Source organism: Pinus tabuliformis, chromosome X, assembly GCF_031772625.1.
Source record: "Pinus tabuliformis cultivar Carrire ecotype Pingquan chromosome X, CPIR1, whole genome shotgun sequence".
Lineage (NCBI taxonomy): Eukaryota > Viridiplantae > Streptophyta > Pinopsida > Pinales > Pinaceae > Pinus > Pinus tabuliformis.
Window position 1 is genome coordinate 221,910,896 of NC_142308.1, and position 24,281 is coordinate 221,935,176.

At 34.8% G+C, this 24,281-nt stretch overlaps 1 pseudogene; it reads left to right on the forward strand.

The window, feature by feature from the left end:
* The first annotated feature begins 16,437 nt into the window (after positions 1 to 16,437).
* On the forward strand, positions 16,438 to 23,860 carry LOC149139152 (rhamnogalacturonan I rhamnosyltransferase 1-like; annotated as a pseudogene).
* The last annotated feature ends 421 nt before the right edge of the window (positions 23,861 to 24,281 follow it).

Consider the following 24,281-nt stretch of genomic DNA (forward strand, 5'->3'; position numbering starts at 1 on the left):
CACACATAGAGGGTTAGGCTAGATACGTGTTCTGACTTCACAAAATGTAGGAGTTGTCATTATTTGTCTATGTTATATTCTAGGGGTAGTCAATATTCCATGTACACAAGTATATCAAATAATTCTCCATGTACCATTGGGCATATTGGATGGCCCTCGCCGTATCAAAAGTATATCCAAATGCTTCCTATTGTACATGATGCATTAGAAAACACTTCTATGGATGACGCTTCCATGTACCTCGGGGTATATTTTTGAAGTTGCCTATAGGTTGTTATCCTACCATAGGTAACTGAGTTAGCCTCCTTTTTATTTGTGATAAATCAAACACAACATTCGAGGAGATTTCCTTCACATACTGGAAACAAAATTTCGCAATTCACATGAGTCCATAATCCTTATCTACCTCGTTACCCCTTTGTTTTTATTTTGCATCTTTAATTTCTAAAATCAATTAATTGGTCGTGGAACAACATCCTTACCATAGAACAAATCCTTAGTAAATCTTAGATCAAGACTAATCGCAACAGTTTCTGAGTTTACTAGTCAAGGAAACCCCTCTGACAGGAATCCTAGTCTTTTTCCTTCTTTTGGAAATATTGGTACTCCTTATATGGCAATGTTGTCACTTCCACGGTTGACCATTTGTTTACGAGTCTGGTTATTTTTGACCTCCTTGGTTCCAAATGTCCAAACTACTTCTCAACCAAATAGTCCTCCACCTGAATAACATCAACCTAAATTTAATCCTAAAGTTGACCCTTTACCTTCTTAACGTGTTGTTCGTTCACCCCTTTCTTGCTCCTTTCCTTGTGAAATTCTTGATTCTAGTAACCTGGAAGCTAAGAAGAATAAGAAAAGAAAAAAGAAGAAAAACCAAAATAAGAAGGGGGTCAACCAAGAAAACATTGCTATGAATGCAACCAATGTTGAGAAACCTTCCAACAAGTCCTATAGATATAAATTCCATTGCATGAATTGTAAGGGTGATCACCTTCTTAGAGATTGCCTTGGTATTCCCCAGATATTATAAGTGTGGTCTACAAGCTCACATCATCCCTTTTCAGCTACCTCTTGATATCGTGTTGTTGATAAACCATCAACTAGTGATAGTAAGGTCCACGAGAAAAAGGGTAAAGTTAAGTTTCCCTACAAGTTATGTGGAGGGAATCATCTTATTCACTTTTTTCGTTATATGGATGAAGCCTCAAAAGTGTTGGAAAAACTTACAACTTCTCATCTATGAATTTCAGCGTGTTGCCATAAGCTTTCTCCCAATCCTCCACTAGTTGATGAAGTGATTAATCCAAATCTAATCAATCCCATTCTCTCTGAATGTGAATCCCATGAGTCTGTTCCTAACCAACTATCTGTTGATAAAATCTTTAACTCATTCCCACCTTAATTTGATCACGATTTTCCCATCGAGAGTGAATTTCATACTGCTCATGTTCTTCTTGTTTCTTCAGATCCTGTTGAATAAGAAGACATTTAACTTGTTGTCACGCAACGCCCTCCAATTAATGATTCACCTGGACACTATTTAATGGGTACATGTAATTCAACCCATTTATAGATTTCCATAGGTGAAAATTAGTCATCCTTTTCTAGGAATGAGGTAAATTGCATTAGGGAAATTTTTACAAGGAATACCCCAACCTCCTGCTAGTCAGACAATAAACATGAAACAACCTTATTTAGGACCATATTCCCAAGGTCAACCTTTTCAACAATATCATGGCTTTCTTGGGACTAGATAACATGGTATATGTTATCCTCACTATTAGAACAATATGTAAGGTGAGATGCAAATGTCAATAACCCAACCATCCCGTCTTATCCTAGATATCCGTCTCCAGTAGTTAAAAATTCCCCCCAATTTCATTATGCTACCAAGGTACTAGAGGTGAGTTCCTTTCCTTGTGCCAAGTTCATTAAAAAATGAAACAAGGTCCCAGAGCAGAATTCCTTTTCTTGTGTCCAGCTCGTTAAAAAATGAAACAAGATACTGGAGCATAGTTTCGTTTCTTTTGTCAAGCTCGTTAAAAAATGAAACAGGGTGCTATGAGTAGAGTTCCTTTTCATGTGTAAATCTGGTTAAAAAATGAAACAAGGTTCCGAGAGCATCAGTCATTTTCTTGCCTTAAGTTTGTTAAAAAATGAAACAAGGTCCCTTGAGTATAATTCTTTTCCTATGCCAAGCTCGTAAAAAATGAAACATATCTCGCCTCAGGTCGAGACTTTCATTTGATCTCGTAAATAAAAAGTTATTCCATCTACCTATTAGTAACGGGTAGTCTACACTAGTAGAAAATGATGAAATTAGTGACTAGGTGACTAAAAAAGTTAGTCACTATAGCCTTTCCAAGTGAAATTTTACCAAAAACAAGGAATCTTAAATGATCAACTAAAATTGACTAACATAAACAACTAATTTAGTCACGGGTTATAATATATGACTAGATAATAGGTAATGCAACTAAAAATGACTAACATGAATGATTAATTTAGTATAGGAACAAAAATATGACTACTTATCAAGTACTATAATAATACAAATCAATCGTTTATGGAAGTCATTTTAATTGTGTCACTTCAACAATCTAAAATTACAAGTTATAGGGGATTCAAAGGTTGTTATAGGTTATACTGTCTTATAAACTTGTTTAATGGATCAGTGGATGATTAGAGTTATGGAGCTGATAAGAATCTTCAAGGTTATATCCTTTGATCACATTTGTAGAGAATTAAATTCAAACGCTGACAAATTATCCAAAATGGGAGTGGGAATACAGTTGGGTCAAATACATTATGAAGAATACCTGCAAGGATAAGTGTAGGTTAATTATGAATAATACCTACAAATGAGATGTGGCCTTATTGTTTAACCCATACAAACACAAGAACATTATATGCTACCCTTCAAATCCCCCTTTGTGGGTTCAAAGTGTGTTTACATTGGTTTTGAGCTAGAACGTCTAATCATCATGAAATTCCTCTTCTCATAACATCTACTAGCTTTGTCATATACACAATATAGAGTTAGAGAATCATATCATCCCTAGACGCTCCATTTGTTATGGGACTCAAGGGATGTTTTATTGTCTTTATCAAGAATTAGATGGGTTCTTATTTACACTCATTCAATTGACGTCTAGTCTTTTCTATGAAAGAGGTCCTTGGATTTATATGTGTGACCTTCCCCTTTTGAACTCCTCCAAGGGGGTCACCTCCTTCCATGTTGCCTTTGAAATGCTCAATAGGGAGATAAGAAGTCAACCCCATCAATAACCAAGGAAATAAATTCTTCAAAGAAAATCATTTAATCCTAACTATAGAAGTGTTAATTGATATCTTCCTTTGATAAATAATGTTGAATGTTCTATATGACATAATCTCATACATGTTGCAACTAGTTGCAGAAGAAGAATGTTTCAAGCTAATAATTGTCTCACAGAAATATCATCAACTTCCAGGAACTTTAACGGATATTGTTGTTCTTTCCATATGTGGTCAAAAAACCATTGATTGTTATAGAAGGAGTATTGCTGTTCTTTGTAAGTCCTTGGTATGTAATGAATTAATGGTGATTATGCTTATGTTGTTGAAGTGTTTAAATGATGCATCATGTTATGATGTGGTCATGGGTTACCTATGATGAAATCACAGATGATACTTAGATATTGCTTGAGCCACATAGTTGTTTTGATGCTATTGATAATATTTATTGATGATTCTTTTGATGATGCATATAGTACATATGTTATGTTTCTTACATAGTGATATTCATAAGTTCAAGGAGAAAAACAAATCTTGAGTATAGAATTTCATTATTTGATGATGATAAGTGTCACTCATTACTTTTATGTTGTTGTCATCATACCTTCAAAGATGCATAAATTTCATATGGTACAGTTATGGATGAGGATTCCTATAGTCTTGGCTCTTAGATGGTATATTGATTGAGGATAGTTGGTCTTGATGGTATCAAGAAAGTTTGACAAATGACTGTGAGCTCGTGGTTTTCTTTTCACATTGATGAGAAGCTAGATACATATTACTATCTCTATGATGGATACATTATAGATAAGGATCACAAGGATGATCTTCTTGTATGAAGAAAATTGGCTAAGGGAATGGTGTTATTGTGAATTTCATGAAGACATAGCTATTTGGAGACATGGCTTACTTAGTCACATAATGATGATGACCTCTTACAAGTCTTGGTTCTCAAATATTTTGATTATCATGGTTGATGCTTATGAGATGTGGGATGTTAGAAAACTCCCTAGTGATGATACATGTTTTACATATTGAGGAAAGAACATGCAATTCTTGCTACGACGATTTTATGATGTTGTGTGGTCATGGATGATGACTATGGTGATTTCGCATGTATATGATATGAATAGTTTTGTGAAGAAATAGGCATTATTTCTTGGAGATATGGAATATGCTTAGTTGATTCACGAAAGGCTATGTTTTTTTATAAACATAGATAAAGGCGTTTTCTACCAAGGAGAAAGAGCAAGTTGATCTTGATAAGCTCAAGAGGATGAAGTTGATAGTAGATATATATGAAAATCTATATGCGACATACTTAGTCACAGGTTTATGATATTAAGGCTTCATTTCCTTTCTTGCAAATTGATGATGAACATATACAGGTTGTTGTTCTTGATGCTGCTGACAGATTCTTATGGTGGTGATCATATATGGTTGATGATAGTTGTTGATAACTATCATGTTTTTGTCTTTGGTCTTTGTTATAAATATCATGTATATCATTTGATGTAAAGGTCATGTAAAGACCTATGCTGTAATAATTGTCATATTCAATCATATATGGAACTTTGAGATCATGTCAAATATGTAATCCCACTTGGTTGGGTGGTTGTGTAAAAAATTTAATCCCACTTGGTTTGGTGGTTGAGTCAAATATGTATTCCCACTTGGTTGGGTGATTGATGTAAGTATGGGTCATTGGTGATAGGAAGGTCACAATCAATTGAGTCATAGAGTCATGTACTTCATTGAACATCTGTCAGATATTTTAGCATGTGCTCAGGGGGATCATGATCAGAGAATTCAACATGTGCTCAGGGGGATCATGATTGGAGAATTTAGCATGTGCTCAGGGGGAGCATAGTTAGTATTCAATAGTTTGGATATGGAAGTCTTCATTCAACATTGGTTAGCCCTTTGCCCTTGATGATTAACAAAGAAGTATTTCTTCATTTGCTCTAGCTTCGAACTTACTAAGTTTTTGATCATTATTTTTTATGAAACATTTGCTTTCGAAAACTTGAAAATGCTTTATAGTGGGAGGCTTACCATAACAAATTTCATATGTATTTTTATCACTATTCACACAAACATGAGCCTTGTTGAGAATATTTACTGCAGTATGTGTAGCTTCACCCTAGAAGGTGTTAGGAGTTCTAGACTCATCAAGCATAGCACAAGTCATTTTTTGAACAATTTTATTCATTCTTTTTTCCACGCCATTTTGTTGAGGAGTTTTAGCTACACAAAATTTTCTTTTTATGCCATGTTGTTCATAGAAATCAAAGAATTTATCTAATATGTACTCTCTGCCTCAGTTAGATCTGAGAATTTTTATTTTTAGATATAATTCCTTTTCAACTAATGCCTTGAATACTTTAAATTTATCAAATGATTCATCTTTGTGTTTCAATAGACCAATCGAACACATTCTAGAAAAGTCATCAATGAATAAGATATAGTATTGTTCTCCACGAGGTGACTTTTTCCTTATTGGTCCACACTAATGAGTATGTATAAGTTCAAGAGGATTACTTTATTATCCTTCTTTGGCATTGAATTGAACTCTGGTTTTCTTACCAAATTGACATGAGTTACATATGGTACTTTCTAGTACGGTGATGTAGGGTAGATCACAAACAACTTTGAGCCCGCTTGATCTGCTTATTTGAGAGAAGCTTAGATGTACCAAACTTTTGTTCCATAACTAGTTTTGTTCTTCCTTGCATAGGTAACATTGTTCTTGACCACCTTTCAATAAATATAGATTTGTCTCGGTTGTTGTTCTTTTTATTAGTCTTTTCTATGTCAAGTTCACGAACCACACATTCTTGTGATCGAACTACCACCTCATTTCCTTGATCACACATTTAGCTAACATTAAACAAGTTATGCTTTAATCCATCAACATACATAATATTACCAGCTTTAACTTTTTATTTTAGGAAAATAGAACCTTTACCCTTAATAACATGAGGTGAGTCATTTCCAAAAGTGACATTCTTTTCTTTCTCTAAAGAATTGTATGAAATAAGTTTATCTTTATCACCTGTCAAGTGTTTTGAGAATCCTCTATCAATGTACCATTGATTTTCTTGTCCTTTTGTAAACAATGATATGCCACAACTTTCATAATGTAACTCCTTCCTTGTCCATACCTTATAATTTGTTGATATTTGCTTCTTTTGAGATGTTGGTTGTAATTTACTTACGCATTCGGATTCTTCATCTCCAAAGTTAGTGGAAAATGAGAATTTAATTTCATCTATAAGAGGTGAGAATATTTTATAAGAGTTCTTCTTGACTCCTATCTCATTCCTTTGTTTTCTTGCTTCTCTACTAATGATTGTTTTTTATGCAACACAATGAGAAACCTTATCACCAAAATTTTGACAAGAGAAACATTTTCCATTAAATAAGAAATATATCTAGTCATATAATCTTCTGGCGTTTTTACCCTTTTGACGGGTGCTTCTGTTGTTGTTCATCCTTGGATTGTAGTGAACATGATTTACCTATGGAATCTCTTTATTATTTTGGTGAGGGTTGAAGCTTTGCTCACTCGTTTTTGTTGTATTACTGAAGCTTTGCTGACTGGATTTTGCTGCATTTAGATAGATTCTAGTGGTGGCTGAAGTTTTTTCTATTTGAGATGTTTCTCCAGTGTATCCAATGTGTGTCTTCATAAGAGGAGAGTGTTGTACCTTGATAATTTCATCTAAGGTTTCAAATCCTTTAGAATATCTAAGATTCACCAGTTCAGATATGGAAGTCCTCATTCAACATTGGCTAGCCCTTTGCCCTTGATGTCAAAGGAGGAGAATATTTTGGTATTTGAATAACAGTTATTTTATGTATCTAACAGGTATCTACAGCTTGAGGTGATCAAACACCAAAGTGGTTTCCATCAAGTCCAAAGGGGGAGATTGTTGGAATTATGATGCTTGTGTTGTCCTTCATGGCAACTCTCTTGTAACAAACCAAATAAATGGTAACTAGATGAATCCAAAGGTTAGTTCATAGGTGATAGAATGATGGAACAAATTGTCATAATGATGGGTCAAAGGTTTACAAATCAGAATCAGAAGTTTGATACGGGCATATTTTTGGCATTATGAATTAGGTGTTGTCCTTAATGGAAACCTACCTGATGAGTTTTCCTTGATGAAAACCAATTAGATGAGTGAAATCATACTTGATAAGTCATCTCTTGATGAAAATATACTTGTTAAAAGTATAAACAGGATGTGTTTACAGATGTGACAGAATGCATGTCAGTTCAGAGCAATGATAAAGTTGGAAGTTCAAGAACTATACGTGGGTTCTGTTAAGACAAGCTGCGTATATACGCGAGTTAGTGATGCAAAGTAGTGTATGGATTTTGCACCATGGTATTCTAACTACCAGGGATTCTTACCATGTATTGGCCCATAGTAATGAGCGCGTCAATAGATATTGATCCCGCCAAACATGACCACTGACACTAATGTAGTTTTGACCCATGGTATTGGATAAGGGCTAAGCTATATAAAGAGGTGAAGATCAAAGTGCTAGGTGTGCAAGTGATGGAAATATTATCAAGAGTTATATCAAAATAAAACATGCATGTTATGGGTTTTTGATGCTTTTCTTGATCTAAACTAAGTATGCACTTGGGAGTTTGATGATGGATGAGATCCAATAGATCTGAAATAAATATGCATCAATGAATACAATGATGGATAAGGATCATGAGCCTTGAAATGACTTTTCATTGTATGCTATTCTCATGGATTTACTATATCTCAGTACTGACGCATGTTTTTACGTCTGAATATTATGATTTGGGTATTTCTGAATTTTTGAAGAGCTGTGCAATTTTAGGTCAAAATTTGTAGATCTATATGATGGCTGGTCTCGGGAAAAGCGTGTCTACACGTGGGTACGCTTCTTCAAAGCCACATATATAAAGTAAGGGTTTCTATTTATAAATGACTGATCAATCATATCAATGTTGCTGCTTCTCTATTGTTTGTCAATGATGTCATCATGATTGATCTTGGTTGAGTAATAATTTTTGAAGTAGAACGGATTGAATGATGAAGTTGAATCTAGTTATTGATTAATTGAAGAATTTTAAGATTACTTGTTGATTCTGATTGAATATCAGAGACAAGTTTGTGATTGGTTCAAAGTGTTGCAGTAGATTTGAGTATGATTCAGTGTTCTTTTTCAAAATTGCAGTGGTCAAGTTTTTAGTTTTCAGTATATTAAGATCTATACATGAGTTTCCCTACAAAAAAGCACGTATGAACGTGGGTTTCCTTAAGTAAAGTAGCGTATACATTTTGACATTTGAATGATCAAGGCTGCAGTTGATTCTATCTATTGATGCAGTGTTCTGGGTTCATTTCTGCGTACTGGTTATAGTGATTTAACTATTCTAGTTCATTGGTTGAGTTTTGATTAAGTGTCAATGAGGATTGGGTTTCAATGATTGGTTGATGATTGAGTTATAGTTTTTGGTTGATACAATTGTGTTAGAGATTGATGATTTGGTTTCAGTGAATAGTTGATTCAGTTATATCAGAGATTGATTTTTTATTTTTGATTATTGATTATTGAGCTTAAGTGTTGATATTGGATCCACTGTGAAAATTTATGAAACGTGGTCCATGGAGGTCGCTGAGGGTTGGAGCCTTCAGTGAGGAAGTTGAATCTTCCTGCCAGTAGTAGCTGGTAATCAGGTCAGGGGGTTGCAACTCTCTTCCAGTAGGAGCTGGAGAATGAGCGAATGTTGTAGAATTTTGTAGATGGGTGCCTGTGTATTGGTATGAGTCAGCACTAGTACAAGATTGTAAAAATATTTTTTTGTATATTAAAAAGAAGACAGATGACATCAGCAGGTGGTTTTTTCCTGCATTGGATTTGCACGTTAAATCCTGGTGTTCATGTCTGTTTCTTATGTGTGATGGATTATTTTGTTCTTACACCACATTGTTACTGTGTATCTAATGTTTAATAAAGTACTGATGCATTGGCTAAAGACAAACATATGATTAATTAACTAAGTCTACTAGATGACATACGCTAGTTGTCTTAAGAACAATCGCACACTGTTACACAATATTTTGTCACACCTCCTGCGCTTCCCTATGACATACCGCAAAGTGCCCGAAACGAGACCATCATGCAGTGTACTCATTCATATATGCAGCTGAGATCCTCCCTAAGACATTGATTAGGAAATTCCTTGACCTTCCCCTGAAGGAAATAGCTCTAAAATCCTAATTTGAAAATTGTCGCTCTTATAAGACTGAAAACTGCGATGGTCGCATGTTGCATTATACTCGACTCACGATGTCATCAGTCTGTTTACTCGTATACCCATGATCTTCAAGTATACTCAAGCATACTTTCCGATGTTTCAAGATTGTGTAAAAATGAAACCATCCCCACTTTACATCACATGATTGCACTTTTATCAATTGATTTTTGCCAGATGAGCCTTGGTTTTTTCATTCCATCGTCACCATCTCTTTGGCCGATCATATGATTTCAATTTGTTGTTTTTTCCTTGCATGGGGAAGATTTGTGATGAGTGGTCTTATTAGCCAGCCTCTTGATCATTACATATTTTGAGCAATTCCATCATGACAGGAACTAGTTGTTATCCTTTTATACCACTCGTTCCTCTAGGAGGAGTCATCTTTTAGCTCTTTTCTGACTCTCAAAACATGAAAAGATTGTCATGTACTTGTCTTTTCAAAATCGTTATGAATTGACATCATCTCAGTATACGTTTACCCCTTTTTCAGGCTGAGATTAGCTATTTACAAAAAAGGTACACCTTGGTCGATATGGTCAAGAGGTTCTCTCGAATATTGTTTTCAACCTTTTCGGGTTCGAGGGACAAATTACGAAAAAGGACATGATGGATTTTTATTTTTCGTCTCTTTTTCAAACTCTATAAATATGAAAAAGACACTGAGTTACTCTTCCATCTGACTGGTAAAAATTAAACAATGAAAGACTTGTCACCATGATGAGCCCGAGTTTCTCCGTCCTAGGACTCATAAAATTTACTAGGAGGATTCATCCGAAGGGTGGACTTATATGACAAGCATATGGTATCATCTTCAAGCTTGTGTAAAATAAAGAGGTACTCACTAGAAATAGTGGGGAAAAATTGAAAGTGAAACATCTCTTGTATAGGTAGCATGTCACTCTTGAACATGACAATCAAATGTTTCTCATGTTGGGTTTGGGACATCCTCACTTAGTTACTTGTCCTTCTGGGTTTGGGTGATCCATTTTACCTCTCATTTGACAATTCCACTTCGTCATTATGACCATTGGTCCTATGTTGAGTCAAATTTAGCCACACTCTAGAGTCATGTCGCCAATATGTTCAAGAGAAGTCCTATCTGCAGTCTATTACCTATGCATTGTCTGACTCTATGCTACAGTCTTGGATCCTACTCATTTCATTCCACTTTAGTTCTCATTTTGTGTCGATGATGGGGGACTCATCATGGCCCTCCTTTGATGGGCCACTTCCTGTCGACGTCAGCTCATTATCTGGGAAGATGACGTAGAAACTCCCTTTTAGTACCTTAGAGATTGCATGTCTTAATGGCAAGTTCTTCACATCCGACAACAAGTTTCTATCATTGGCCTTGGATTGGATGATTCCATGGGTGTTCGACTTTAGCTTGATTATCACATTCACAGCTTGTATTATCGTACCCTGAGAACCATTGTCATTATTAGTGGTTTCTCCCGTGCCTGTTAACGGTCCACATCATTGGCTAGTAATTAGGAACTTTTCTAGCATGTTCTACTTCAACACGTTCATTTGCATGCTAGAATTTGTACTTTGATAGGGGTGGGATGGAGTTGTCTGATATAACTCAGGGTGCGTGGAGTTATGTATTGTTCATGATTGTACACATGTTTCTTCTATACTGATGGTTGTGACCATAGCGTGGGACTTTATATTTATGATGATGATCCTTTTATATCAGATGGTTGTGTCCATGCCTTAGATCTTAGATTTACAGATGATCCTTCTATATTGGATGGATGTGCCCATACCATGGATCCTTTCATATAGTCCTTATTATCTAAATGACTACGTCCATACCTTGATTTCATGTTTTGATATCAGATATGTATATGCATATGCGTCCTTGATTTGTGGGTCTCTTGACAATATTTTCTCTTGTCCTTTCAAAACATAAAGTATATCAGTCATCACTCCCTGTTTTTCCTCTATGCTTTAGCAGACATCTATTACATAGTATTTTGTGACACCTCCTCCAGTTCCCTCTGACATACCCGGAAGTACCTGAAACATGACCATCATGTGGTGTACTCATTCATATATGCAACTGAAATCCTTCCTAAGACATTGATTGGAAAATGCCTTAAGCTTCCTCTGAAGGAAATAACTCTAAAAACCTAATTTGAGAATCATCGCTCTTATGAGACTGAAAACCACAATGGTCGCCTGTTGCATTATACTCGACCTGTGATGTCATCGCTCTTTTTACTTGTATACTCGCGATGATCCAAAAAAGGAAAAGTTCCCAAAGAGGATGAGAAGCTTCGTGATCTAGAAGCTTCCAGAGCAGTGAGCTGGAGGTTGTTCGATGTAGATGAGGTTGAGTTCTCCCAAATTGGCCTCTTGGTCTTATCCCTATGAGCTACCTCCTTGAGATGAAGGCCTACTCCTATCTTTGGAGAGATGCTAACTCCATTTCCCTTCCTATGTATTCATCCTCTCCCATTCCCAAATGGTTAGTCTATGTCTATTTGCACCCTTATGCTAAGATTGTGCCTATATGCTACTCATTTGGCTTAGAGAAGGAGTTCTTGGAGAGCTTAGTTTTGACTTAGCCATTCATTCAAGGAGATCCTATCAACATCAAGGCTTGGTTGTATGCTTCCCCTCCTTTACTATTAATATACAACTGCTGGTTAATTTTCCATTGATGTGTATGCTCATGTATCATCTATCTTAAAATTCCTTGATGAGTTAATTAGGTTACTTTTCAAGATGTTATTTGTATTTGCATGCCTTGTTGTGCCTCGATCTCTTGTGCAGGTGCATAAACACTGTGAGCAGTAGGAATGAGCCCATGATGCAAGTAATTCAAGGTATTCAATAGAGGAGATTGAGATGGCATTAGAACGAGGTAGGCCACCTTCTTCATTTTTCTTTTCAATTGTAACTTAAGAAAGTGTCCAGTAGATTGTCACGTAAGTTGCTAGTCCCACTCATTGGGCTAGAGCGATCGTCTCTGTCCGCAGAGAGGATTTACCTAGACAACACATACACACACGGGTTCCTTTCAGCAAAGTCGCATATAGAAATCAGAATATGAAATGAAAAGGTTATTCATTTGAAAATACTGATTCACCCCCCTCTCAGTATCTTTCCCAACAATGACAATATGTTTGATGAAATGTTTTTCATGGCTGGTTGGGGTCTGGTTAAGGTCTTGATCAACTATTTACTTTTGCGTCATTGTTTCCTTGTACTTTACTTGATTCTGAGCTTTCATTCCATTATGGGCAGTGGCTTGGACTTTGGGCCTGAAAAAGTCGCTTAATCCTCAGCGCTGCTGGCACAGAACAACAAAGTTTGGTCCACCATCGCTGGCAGGAAGGCTTTTGAGAGCGACTTTAGGTCTTTGGTCACCCTCTTGCCCATAGCATGAGAGCGACTATGGCCTAAGAGGACCAGGAAAACATTGGTACCCAAGGACAGGCTGTCTTAGTGGTTGATTTGTCTTTTGAGAGTTTTGTTGATGATGTCGGATGACTGTGTGTTGCCTTCCCTCAATTCCACTTCCTTAAGGTCATCTAGGAGGTCGAATTTGATCGTAGTAGCATCTCATCTCATGTTTACCCCAGTTGGTATGGTTACTTCAGTGGATGTGGGAGGAGGGTGTTATAGTCTAGTTATGGACACTTCATTTTTGCTTGATGCTATGTCATCCCCTATTTTCCTGTTGTATGGGGCCTCTGTCTCTTCCAATTTTCTTTGTTGTCATCTAAGTCACATGGTTCGGGTTCGAGTTCGGGTTTGACAATGATTAGGTTCAGTTCAAGTTCAAATTTTTTGATGAGGTTTACCATTAGGTTCATCCATATACATTTTCTATATATATATATATATATATATATATATATATATATATATATTTATATATATATATTTATATATTGAACTTAAAATGAGATATAGGATAAAATAGTAAGAAATCAACATCAACAAACATAAAAAAATGTACGGACATGGAAACTGCAAAGATAGATTACAAGCTTGAGTTGTGACCTGAGGCTATGAGTTTTGATCTATGGACTTGGCCAATGGCTATGAGGTTCGATAAGGTTCGCGAAACCTCAAAAAAAATAAATTAAGTTTCGCCCAAATTCGAACCTCATGGTTGAAGTTTGATGAACCTTGTGACATAGGTTGTCATATGCAGTCATATTTCTATATCAATGTGGCTCTTATCTTCTGGGTAGGGTTTTTCGCAGTGCTATCTCATGTACATGCTTAATTAGTTTGTCTGTCTAGTGGCTATTGCAGGGTCTGTATCTTGGATGAATGTTAAAACTTCATTTTTTATTGAAAAAACTATCTTATTTTTTCTCTTTGAAAAAAGAATATCCGTGATACTATATAGCATTTAATGTTACTATACCATATGTTTATCAACATTAAAAATTGCATAACAACGACGATATTGGCATTGCCTATCTTTATCTTTGTAAAATCGAGGATCAATTTAACTGCTATATGAGATGGTCTTACAAAATACAAAATAAATTCGTACTCAACTGTTAGAAATATTAAATGTTCTATGACATATTTTGCTCTCTGGATATGGAGGAATTTGTTGGAACTATCAATTTTATCGGTGAACTTTCGACAATGTGAGTACTCTAAGAATTTTTCAAAATGCATTTAAAAATATATTTAAAAAATAAAAAGATAAGAGATTCCAATTTAAAATTCCAAAACATATAATGATTAAAAGTACCCAAAATAAACATATCCTTCCAATTGAACAATATTTCTCACCAAAAAAATTAGATCAATTGAAAATCTTTGAGCTTCAAATTATACAAAATATATACTCAAATCTTATATATATATATATATATATATATATATATTAACTTAGAATTAAGTTAGACATTAATATATAAAATCTTTAGTGGGTGAAGGTTACAAAATTTTAACTCTTAAGATTATTTAAAATAATTTAGATTCATTATTTTAGCTATAAAATAAAGGAGTTGTCTTTAGTGTTATTTTTTGGACTCTATGGTGTCATTTATGAAAATTTGAGGTAAAATATTGATTTGTGTTATTTAAACTAGTTTTTTGACTGTATATATGGATTGAGCCTCATGAAAAACATTTAGGGCACTTGGATTGTGTAAGGGTTACCCATCAAACATGTTATTTCAATAATCCCTGTGGGATTTTAGAAAAATTAGACCAGAAAAACTCAGAAAATATTCCAAAATCTTAAAATAAATCATACAAAAAATTTAACGCTGATTCTGACGCCTCATTTATAGAATTCTTTTGAGTTTCTAGGTAGAGCTGAAGAATAGTTCTCGCAAGGACTCTAATAAGATTTTTTTGCTTTGTCGCCGTTCCAAAGTAGGAGAATAAATTTATATTTCTTGTTCAAACTGGAGAATATTTGTTGAGAGAGTTATAATGGATATTTCCTCATCTTCAGCTCTGCACTTGGTCCTGGCGACCCTGGTCGGGGCGTCCGTGCTTGCGACCTCGGGATATTATGTTCAGTGTTTGATGAACGAGATATCTAAGAGCCGTTTCACAATCAAAATATAATTTTGTTTAATTTTTTTATTAGTAAGCTGTCATATACTTTTGGTTTTGGAATTGAAACTTCAATATAAGTAGTAGGTTTGTTGCATTTTAACTTTGGTTATGTAATTGAAACTTCAATATACGTATTAGCTTTGTCCATTTTAATTTTGAACACTTAGATGCTGTGTGTCATCAGAAAATTTGCGTATTGTTTTTCCTTAAAAAAATTAAAAAATACCATATGTTTACTTTGGTCAGATACGATAATTCTCTTGAAGAGTTTTCTGAATGTAAAATCAATGAAATGAATGCAATCCCAAAAGCAAAACTTCATTAGGGGTAAGGGGATCAGAGATTCATGGTGGATAATTATTCTTGGTAATTATTCTTCTGTAATGATTAAGTTCATATATCCATGGAAGTACAAAAGTACGAGACACAAAGAAATGGAAGTACAAAAGTACGAGACACAAATAAATAGCAGAAGGCAGCCAAGAACGAGAGTTTTATTTATTTATGTTTGCAAAATAAGAAAGAATGAAGGCAAAGAAAAGCGAAGGAATTCATCAAAGTGAGCTGTTGAACGAAGCAATTCTTCTAAGTAATCATTCCCAATGTCCGGCAACTCCACAACGACAATGACAGAGTCTAAGGCACCTAAGGGCAACACCTATGGGACATTGCAATAACTTCGTGTCCCATGATTACTGCAAGCAGTTGGTTGCAGCTCATCATGTATTGGATGATCAGTCCATGGTGCAATGAAATGAGTCCATACATCTTCCAAAAGGCGTTCTCTTATACCGCCAAACAATGATGATGTTGATGAGAGGCGTCTGCGCCATGAGGAAAAGTTGCTTCCAAAGCCATGACTTGTAACTATTGCAGATTGAAATGTTTGAAAGGCTAAAGGAACTTAAAGTAGATTCAGATGATTTGGTTTGTCAACAATCCCTGAAAAAACAGGAATGCAAACAATTTACACGCAATTAAAATGGTTTATGACACTTCTCAGTTGTTGATTGGGAAGCAAACAATTTGCTAAGTCAAATACCACTGGCCAGAAGATGGAGAAGATTTTCCAATTTGAAAGAGAAAATCACGTTGGAATCTGTAAATTAGGCTTCAAAAAGTGATGCCATTCATCAGCAGTTAGGAGGCCTTGGAAATGACCCTAAAAAGAGCTATACATGTGCAAATGATATTAGTCTCATCAGCAGTTAGGAGGCCTTGGAAATGACCCTAAAAAGAGCTATACATGTGCAAATGATATTAGTCTCCATTAGGAAATGGACCCAATCTTACTAATGGGGTTTGCTGCTGGAGGTCAGCTTATGAATGGTAAGCGTGAACTAGATGAGCCAATAACTAATTTTCAATTGGAATTTTAATGCATGCCCGTAAATGTATTGGATGCTGAAATGGTTATATACAGTTGTTTAGTGAGTAACTAAAATTGGTTCTGCTGATCTGGAAATTGGTTTTGACTCTTTTTTCGAGTTGAACGTTTAAGTAATGGAGTTTTTTTTTCCATTAGCTACCAGGAAGTAAACATTCTTAGTAATGGTCAGACATTTTAGGAAAATTGACAAAGATTCGAAGGGAATTGATATTTGTTATTGCAAGTGGTTAGTATTAATGACTTATCACGGGGATTTTTTACTAATCTGTTTTGACCTATACTCATTGCACATTCATTACCAGTAGAAAAATATTCAATGTGGTTGAAGCTTGTATATGGAGGGGAGAGTTAAGTGTTTGCCAGTAGGAATTGTAACTTTTATTTTGTAGTTTTGTTTCCGACTTTTTAGTGTTTTTTTTTTTCGTTTTTAATTTATTTCAATACGTATGGCCTCCATGCCCATGATCATTTGACATAAAATATTGTATGTTTTTTTGTTGTGTTTGTAAATCTGTATGTTTAGTTGTCTTTGTTGTCTACTAAATTACAAAAATTGGTGCTAAAAAATATTTCCAAATGAATGCAAATTGTGGTAAAAAGGTTTACTTTTGCTTAAAGACACTTACAATTTAGAAGGATTGTAGAAGAATTCCCCAACCATGTTAAATTATTCTTGTGAGAATCACTGCATAGTAAAAAATGTCAAATTAATACATTTGTGACATATACAAATAAATGTTAAACCTCACTTTAAATATATTTCTTAGAAGTTTAAATAATATTGAAGTTGAAATATATTTCTTAGAAACTTAATGATTGTGAAATTAAAATGAATATAAATTAATTCATTTGTTTTTTAAATAAATTCAAGATTTTACACATAATTTCATAATTAATTGAAGATGAAATTTTTTTATTTTATTTTTAATTAAATAAATTAAAATCATTCAATTCACAATGAATAAATAAGTAAAAATAAATTTTTAAAATGAAACAATTAACAATTTTAATGGTTCATTTTAGCCTTTTATTCATCTATGTGTTAAGAGTTATGGATTGATCCAATTAAGTAATTAGGTTAGGCTTTTTATTTATATAAGAAAATTATGTTATATTCTCAATTAGATTGTGCTATTTTCATATTGACACTACAAAGCTAATTAATTAATGGGTTGAGATTGTTAGGTAAACTTGACTGAGGATAGAGTCAAAGTTGACCAGGTTAAACAGTGATGGTTTTGGGGCACATGGTATTGTGCACCAATAGTATTCTGCTCGTGGTATTATATGTAATGGAGCCTATAAAAGAATGGAAAGACTTCATTGTAAGGCAAGACTGGGAGGTGAGCGGTGAAGGCTCACTTGGTCTAATGAGATTTTATTAGGTTGAGCTTTTCCGCGGATTTGGGGTTTTCCCAGATAAACATTTGTGTTTATGTGTTTATGGTTGTTGCTCGTTATTTTTATATTTACTTCTCTCAGTAAATTTCTTAACCACTGGTATCAGAGCCAAATATTGGTTTCAAAGGGATTCTTTGATGCTAGGGGTTTATAGTGCTTGATCAGATCAATGCAGCTTCTTTTTACAGATCTGGGTAATGGTGGAACAATCGTATGCGGAATAACCTCGAGGAGAATGTACGGAAGATAGTGTCGTAACTGCGAGGGATCACAATGCATTTGCGATATTTACCAATTTGGAACATGCTCACGAATTTTTCGGGATTCATGCGGCTATTTAAAGAAGGTCAGCAAAGAAAATTGTTCATGGGGCTTCAAAAATTTTTTGTTTTCTGCTACGTGAGGCCATCGCTGCTGGAATCTACGAGGTCTCTCATCGGACTCGCAGTTGGAGCAGTTTGATAGAAGTTTTTGAGCAAATCAAATTGAGAGAGGATGGATCAGAATCGCAGCAGCAATAAACAAAAAAAATAAATTTTGAAGTCAAAATTATTGCATGTAAATGGGCATACTACTGTAATACCTGGTAAGGCATGTGTACCCCTCGTTAATCACTAGTAAAATCTGGTTAGACCTAGGTGATAGGGGGGATGTCAGGTTAACAATACCTCGGGTAAAAACTCTAAGGGGGGTAAGAGCTAGAGTGAGCAGGATTGTCTCACTTAGCAGATTTGGCTGGAGTTAGTCAAGGAACCCCAAGTCAAGTTTAAGGGGGGAATTGTTAGGCAAACTTGATTGAGGATAGAGTCAAAGTTGACCAGGTTAAACAATGATGGTTTTGGGGCACTTGGTATTGTGCACCCATAGTATTCTTCCCGTGGTATTATATGTAATGGAGCCTATAAAATGCTTGAAGGACTTCATTATAAGGCAAGACCTGGAGGTGAGCGATGAAGGCTCACTTGGTTGGATTTGCTAGGGTTTTGGCCAATGCTAATGAGATCTTATTAGGTTGGGTTTTTCCCCGGATTTGGGGTTTTCCCTGATAAACATTTGTGTTTATGTGTTTATGGTTGTTGCTGTTATTTTTATATTTATTTCTCTCAGTAAATTTCTTAACAGAGATTGCACTTTTCATTTGTTTTATTAAATAGCGTTGTATTCTCCATTAGAATGCCAATAATATTGGGATGTTGAATTCAAATGTACACGTGTCTTTGAAATTATCACAATTTAACAATGCTATAGACCTCTCTTTGCACTTTTGAGGCAATTGTTAATAGATATATATTAAAATTGCATCCATAGAATTAGAGTGCATTGAACTAATGAAGGAGATTCTGTGTTACACATCGTCATGATGACATAGATCTAGGCCAATGAATAAATTACAACCAATAAAAATCCAGTTTTCCTTAGTGCAATTTTTTGGAAGTTTTTTCTGGTAGTTTTCCAAGTCTAATTTCTCTAGAATCCCGTTAGAATTTATTGAAATTACAAGCTTGATGGATAATCCTTGCACACCTCAAACTTTTTAGTTGAGCCCAAAAAATCACACTAGAAAGAACTCAAAAAAATAAAAATAAAAATATCATATTATATTAAAGTGGAAAAACTATAAAAATAAGCTTCACTGAGTTAGATTTTCGATCGAAAGGAAGAAAGAGACTCTACATTACACATCATCACCAAACCAGAGAATTCCGGATGAATAACCAGGGAGACTCAGTTACACGTCATCACGAAACCAGATAATTTTCGGATGAATGAAGGGGAGGAAAGGTGACCCCAACCCACCCGGGGGCATCAGTGGTAGCTCTATGGAACCACTTTACTATTGCCGATTATCAAGATTCATAATCTTGCATTGCTTTAATGGCACCAAGAGTAACATAGATTATATTTGTAGGCTTTACTATTAAGTGAACTTGCAGGAGGTATGATATCACAATATACAAATAGAAACTCCTTTATGTTTATGGAATTCCTAACTATTATTTACTTCTAGATGAGTAGGTTTAGAAATGTTGGCTTGGAAAGTTAAGCTTTTAACATGAACTTATAGTCTTCCAATGATAGCAATGGGCTTTGAAAATAGTGAAATTGATTAGAACACCATCCTCCCCATAAGTAAACCACAACTAGTAAATTATGAACAATTACTTGAATGGTGCTTAGGTTATGTAACTGAGATTTTTGAAACTAAAAAACAAATCAGTGTTTTATGCCATACTATGTGAACAATGCTACTCAGAGTAACGGCTAACTGTGGCGATTATGCTGATGTGACCCTTACTGTGGGTATCCTCCATTGTGACTATAATGTGACCTCTCAAATGCCATTACTGACAACCTTAACAGTGGCAGTGCCACACCAAGACTGACCTCACATAAAAATGCTCTCCACACAAAGTGATCACATGTCTTCTCCACACACATTATTAGGAGAGAGTTCTGTAACCTAATGACCAAATGACTTCCACTCCAACTTAGCTTATGTGCAACTTAGAGCCACAAAGCCAAAGTGGCCTCCTCCTTCCATACAAACATTGAGAATGTGATCTTGTGCAGACAACAATTATCATTCGACATATGTGCCCCGATCTTTATGAAGGAAAATAAATCATGACTTTAAATTATTTTATTTCTTTGTACATTATTGTTTGAATACTCTATGTGGGGAGCTTGTAGAGATATTCTATGAGAAAATAGATATGATATGTCCATCTACAAACTCATTCTAGATACAGTCTAATGGATAACAAAAATATAGTACAATAACATTGCAGCTAAATAATACTAGCTGCCATTCTATCTGGTTCTCTGGAGCAAAGTGGTGTGTCATGACTAAAGGCAGAGTGAGATTCATGTAGCACTGAATAAGAAATAAAGTCTATCTCCACCATTTATATGTTAGAGGATGGACTATATGAAGTTGCATTGGCTCGTTTCCACAAACATACAATCCTACCAGTAGAACCCCAATAGTGATGTTTGGTTTAGGGATATTTGGAGCCAGGCCCATAGGGATGTCTAGCTTGGAAGTTTGCTGGAACAATTCTGCCCATAGGGGAACAACTTAAGCAATTGAATCATGGTTACTTGAGTTAGAAGGTAAATTTATAACTTACCTGAGTGTACCAACACCCTCTTGGTATCTGTGGATAATCTTAGTTTAGTTCTTATTAGGCATTTAACCTTACCAACATTTCTTCTAGCTATTGCCTTCACGCCATGAGTCCTTATCTTAAGAGCAAGGAATGAGAAGAAAAGGCATGGCTAGTGACTAGAGTGAAGTTGAAACAAGTTAGCTATACTAGAAGGTGCAACTGAATCACTACCTTTAAGGAGATCTAATTCTTGTGAGGTATTTTGGTTTTGCTGAGACTGTACCTCAAAGGAAGTTATAACTGATAGAAGTTTTCTTTCTCTTCATATAGGTGATTTTTTGTCCATCACATACCTAATTAAGTTTGAAATTTGAAAATCCCTCTATAGATGAGAAGTGAAAATCCATTCTTGTTTTTTCTAGATCGTTTAGTTTTGGATTGATGTCATCCATTTTACTATTGTCGATTATCAAGATTCATAATCTTGCATTACTTTAATGGAACCAAGAGTAACATAGATTATATTTGTAGGCTTTCACTATTAATTTCACTTGTAGGAGGTATGTTATCACAATAGACAAATAGAAACTCCATTATGTTTATGGAATTCCTAACTATTATCTACTTCTAGATGAGCAAGTTTAGAGATGCTACCTCAGAAAGTTAAACTTTTAACATAAACTTATGTCTTCCAATGATAGCAATGAGCTTTGAAAACAATGAAACTAATTGGAACACCATCCTCCCCATAAGTAAACCACAATTAGTAAATTATGAAAAAATTACTTGAATGGTGCTTAGGCTATGTAACTGATCTTTTTTAAACTGAAAACAAATCAGTGTTTTATGCCATACTAAGTGAACAATTCTACTTAGAGTAATGGCTAACTTCTATTTTTCTTTCTAGAACAAAGAACTCTCAAGCTTTTAGATAATCTAATTGCAATTTGATGGTTTTCTAGATGATGTAATAGTTGCTGACATAGATTGTGAGTAAACTTGAATCTTTTTAGGCATCATATGGTTTGTACCTTTAAATTCAAATGAAATCGAATATTTTCAGAATAATTACTCCATTATTTCTTGTAAGGACAAATTTCTCTAGCCATCAGTGAGGAAAGCAAAACATTCTCTTCTCTCAGTTAATTTTAATTTTTCCCTCCTTTTGGTATCTATTTGAGAAAATTTTGAATATTATACCGAAATTCTTGAGTATGAAAATTGTTGGAAGGACTATATAAAAGCAATGGATACCTAATGGTCTCTTGCAATGGAGGCCTGGATCAGATGTGAGCTGCAATATGCAATTTGGTTTATCTCCACCTTTTAGAACTATGCATGATTGTCCTTCAGCTAGGGCCTTGATTATGGTTCTCCAACCTCTGTAATTATTTACTTCATGTTGTCACTATGTTTGCTGCATTTTTTTTTGTGACTATTTTGTGATATATTATCATTTGATCAAGGTCAATATTTTTCTCATGTTAGATATGTGACATGGTTACAATTATCTCAATGTGACTATGGTTGTCCCAAAGCTGGACAAGGCTTCATTTTGGGCACATCTTAGGTGTTTAACTTCAGTATTCCTCCTATCCGTTAACAAATATTTAGTATGTTTTATTGATTGATTTCAACATTAGGTATTGCATGGCGTTAATTACTTGTGGGGGCGGTTTATCCTTCATGTTTCCTTTTGCAAAATTAATCTTTAGTTGTATGTGAACAGTGAATTTGAAGACATTTTTGATGTGGATCGATTTATCACATCTCTCAGAGGTAAGTTTCAGATAGTAAAGAAGCTTCCCTCAAATCTAAAGGCAAAGGCAGAAGATGGGGCAGTCTTCACCATGCCTCCTATGAGATGGTCAAACATGTCCTCTTACATGCATCAGGCTGAGTATCAAAGACTATCCTTTAATACTATTGAAATTTCACAAAAGGATACTAACAAAGTTTCCTACCATGATACAAATCCTTCCCCTTATAAGAAAGCACAAAGTTTTTCATTTGAATAAGACATATGCACATCTGGCAAATAATAGCCTGCCACTTGAGGTTTAAAAGCTATGTTTTCATGTAAATTATAACACTCTGCTTTTCACTTCAAAAATTGATGAATTGGGTCAATTTTTCTAAATATTGCAATAGCATGGTCCTTTTGTGGCTCTTCATCTTTGTTATGAAATGGATATATTGGTTTTTTCTGGTTGCACTCTTTGCTGTACCATTGAATAAGTCGAGGAAATCACTAGACTGAGGTATATTACATGTTTTGAAATCATAATATTTTCCTGGTCAAGTCAAAATCTTTATTGTTAACAATGTTGATCCTATTATCTTGTTATATTTCTTTCATAGACATGACTACCCTTGATGGAAGGAGGCCATAATTTCTTAAATGAAGAGGAAGGATGGACTATGTCCTATAACACGAGAGGAGACTCCATTAGTACTAAAAGCTTTTGATTTTGATAGAAATATTCAGATATGTATTACTGCTGAAGAAATCTATGGGAGATAAAGAAGGATGCCTACCCTCTATTCAACTTATCAAAATATTGTAAGTTGACCGATTCACTCACTTCAACTCATTTTCCTTTAAAGTTGGATTTTCTTATGTCATGCACTCATGCTGATCAACAAAATCTACAGGTGAGGAAGGCAACTATTCTTAGTCCTATGTATTTAAAGCCATTCCAAAATAATTCATCTGAAATGGCTGCACTGGATTACATCGTGTCTTTGGCTAGCGATGTGTTTATTCCTACATATGATGACAACATGAGAAAAGTTATGGAAGGGCATTGCAGGTAATCTTATATTGTTTTGCATATATCTGGCAGAGAGGATATAGTGGTTACCTGGTGGTACGAGTTGTAGTGGTGACAAATTTAGATCTCTTAGAGCATACCTTTGTAAGTAGTGTTAAGAAGCCTTGAGAATCGGGTCACATGTATTATTAGTAGTTTTCCAGTCAATTGTTTACATTATTTATTATATGTTTCCTTCTTCTTTCTTGATTTTGTTGGATACTTTCTTGATTGAGTTTTAGTTCAATGTAAATTGTGGAAACGATTTGGATGTGTTAATCTTGTTATCCTAGTGATGCATCAACACTTGAGAATTATTGTTAAGTGAATATTTTAGAATAAATATCCCTAGTTATGAAATACTTAAATGAAACTCTTAGAAGCCCATTTCTAATCAACCCTGAAGGGCCTCAATTTTAACTTAA